This window comes from Aristolochia californica, unplaced genomic scaffold (genome assembly GCF_029961685.1).
Source record: "Aristolochia californica isolate CCGP_79_NKW_82.1479 unplaced genomic scaffold, dmAriCali1.0.hap1 SCAF_19, whole genome shotgun sequence".
In the NCBI taxonomy this organism is placed as follows: Eukaryota; Viridiplantae; Streptophyta; class Magnoliopsida; order Piperales; family Aristolochiaceae; genus Aristolochia; species Aristolochia californica.
Genome location: NW_027181870.1, coordinates 325,001 through 327,500, shown reverse-complemented (window position 1 = coordinate 327,500; position 2,500 = coordinate 325,001).

Sequence of the window (2,500 nt, the reverse complement as noted above, 5' to 3'; positions counted from 1 at the left end):
CATGCGTCGCTCAAAGGCATTTTGCAGGCCAGCACCGGCGGATGCACGGGTCAAGCGGGACGGGACGAGCGCAGGGCTAACTTTTGCCGGCACACAAAAACACGAACCCGAAAAAGGCAAAAAAGGGACATACGCACTGGCGACACGCCCGTTTCGCCTGCCACCCGTGCACACTCGCCTGGGCAGCTGGTCACATGCGTCGCTCACAGGCATTTTGCAGGCCAGCACCGGCGGATGCACGGGTCAAGCGGGACGGGACGAGCGCAAGGCTTGCTTTTGGTGGCACACGAAAACACGAACCCGAAAAAGGGACATACGCACTGGCGACACGCGCGCCCGTTTCGCCTGCCACCCATGCACACTCGCCTGGGCTGCTGGTCACATGCGTCGCTCATAGGCATTTTGCAGGCCAGCACCGGCGGATGCACGGGTCAAGCGGGACGGGACGAGCGCAGGGCTTGCTTTTGGCGGCACACGAAAACACGAACCCGAAAAAGGCGAAAAAGGGACATACACACTGGCGACACGCACGCCCGTTTCGCCTGCCACCCGTGCACACTCGCCTGGGCTGCTGGTCACGTGCGTCGCTCACAGGCATTTTGCAGGCCAGCACCGGCGGATGCACGGGTCAAGCGGGACGGGACGAGCGCAGGGCTTGCTTTTGGCGGCACACGAAAACACGAACCCGAAAAAGGCGAAAAAGGGACACACGGACAGGCGACACGAAAAAAAAGGGGTCGCCCTACCTAGGTGGGCGCAAAAACCCCGTCGGCCAGGAGGTTTCGCCAAAGTGTCTGTACTGTCACACAGGGTCAATAGCACGGGCATGGCCGGCCGCCGCACGTGCAGCGGCTTACGGACGCACGGTTCGGCGGCACGGGTGCCTGGCGGCTTTAGCACCTTGGGGTGGACAGGCCTGGCGGCAAGGGGGGCTAGGCACCTTGCTGCCAGCCGGCAATGGTGCACGGGGCGGGGCGCCACACAAACACGAAAGAGGGACAAGAGCGGGGCGATGGTCCACAGAGACGAGCCATGCACGGGGCCCGTGATCGCCGACACGCGCGAACGCGGACGCGGACAAGGACAAGGACGCGACGCGCGGCGCGCGTGCGAGGTCAAGAGGGGCGCGCGCACGAAAACGCGAAAAAAGGGGCTAGCGGCCGAGAAACGCGAAAAAAACCGGGTCACCTACCTAGCCGAACGCCTAAAATCGCTTCGGGCAGGAGGTTTCGCCAAAGTGTCTGTACTGTCACACGGTCCGTACGGGCGCAACCCCATCGCGCGCCAGCACCCCTTCCTGGGGGCGCCCGCCCGCCAGGCGCCTGGCGCCCCACGCGCGCGCGCCCGGCGCCTGGCGCCTTGCCCCCCACGCGCGCCCGGCGCCTGGCGCCTGGCGCCTCGCCCCCCACGCGCGCGCCCGGCGCCTGGCGCCTTGCCCCCCACGCGCGCCCGGCGCCTGGCGCCTGGCGCCTCGCCCCCCACGCGCGCGCGCGCGTGGCGCCTTGCGCCTGGCGCCTTGCCTCCGCGCGTGCCTGGCGCCTGGCGCCTTGCCCCCCACGCGCCTGGGCGCCTCTTTTCCGCCTGGGCGCCCTGGCACCTTTCCGCCTGGGCGCCTGTTTTCCGCCTTGGCGCCCTGGCGCCTTTTCGCGTGGGCGCCTCTTTTCCGCCTGGGCGCCATGGCGCCTTTCGGCCTGGGCGACTCTTTTTCGCCTGGGCACCTCTTTTCCGCCTGGCCAGGGCGCCTCTTTTCCGCCTGGGCGCCATGGCGCCTTTCTGCCTGGGCGCCTCTTTTTCGCCTGGGCGCCTCTTTTCTGCCTGGGCGCCCTGGCGCCTTTTCGCCTGGGCGCCTCTTTCCCACCTGGGCGCCCTGGCGCCTCTTCGCCTGGGCGCCCTGGCGCCTTTTCGCCTGGGCGCCTCTTTTGGCGCCTGGGCGCCTACGCCAGGGCGCCTCTTTTCCGCCTGGGCGCCTCTTTTTCGCCTGGGCGCCTCTTTTCCGCCTGGGTGCCCTGGCGCCATTCCGCCTGGGCGCCTCTTTTCCGCCTGGGCGCCCTGGCGCCTTTTCGCCTGGGTGCCTCTTTTGGCGCCTGGGCGCCTACGCCAGGGCGCCTCTTTTCCGCCAGGGCGCCTCTTTTTCGCCTGGGCGCCTCTTTTCCGCCTGGGCGCCCTGGCGCCTTTTCGCCTGGCGCCTCTTTTGGCGCCTGGGCGCCTACGCCAGGGCGCCTCTTTTCCGCCTGGGCGCCTCTTTTCCGCCTGGGTGCCCTGGCGCCATTCCGCCTGGGCGCCTCTTTTCCGCCTGGGCGCCCTGGCGCCTTTTCGCCTGGGTGCCTCTTTTGGCGCATGGGCGCCTACGCCAGGGCGCCTCTTTTCCGCCTGGGCGCCCTGGCGCCTTTCCGCCTGGGCGCCTCTTTTTCGCCTGGGCGCCTCTTTTCCGCCTGGGCGCCCTGGCGCCATTCCGCCTGGGCGCCTCTTTTCCGCCTGGGCGCCCTGGCGCCTTTTCGCC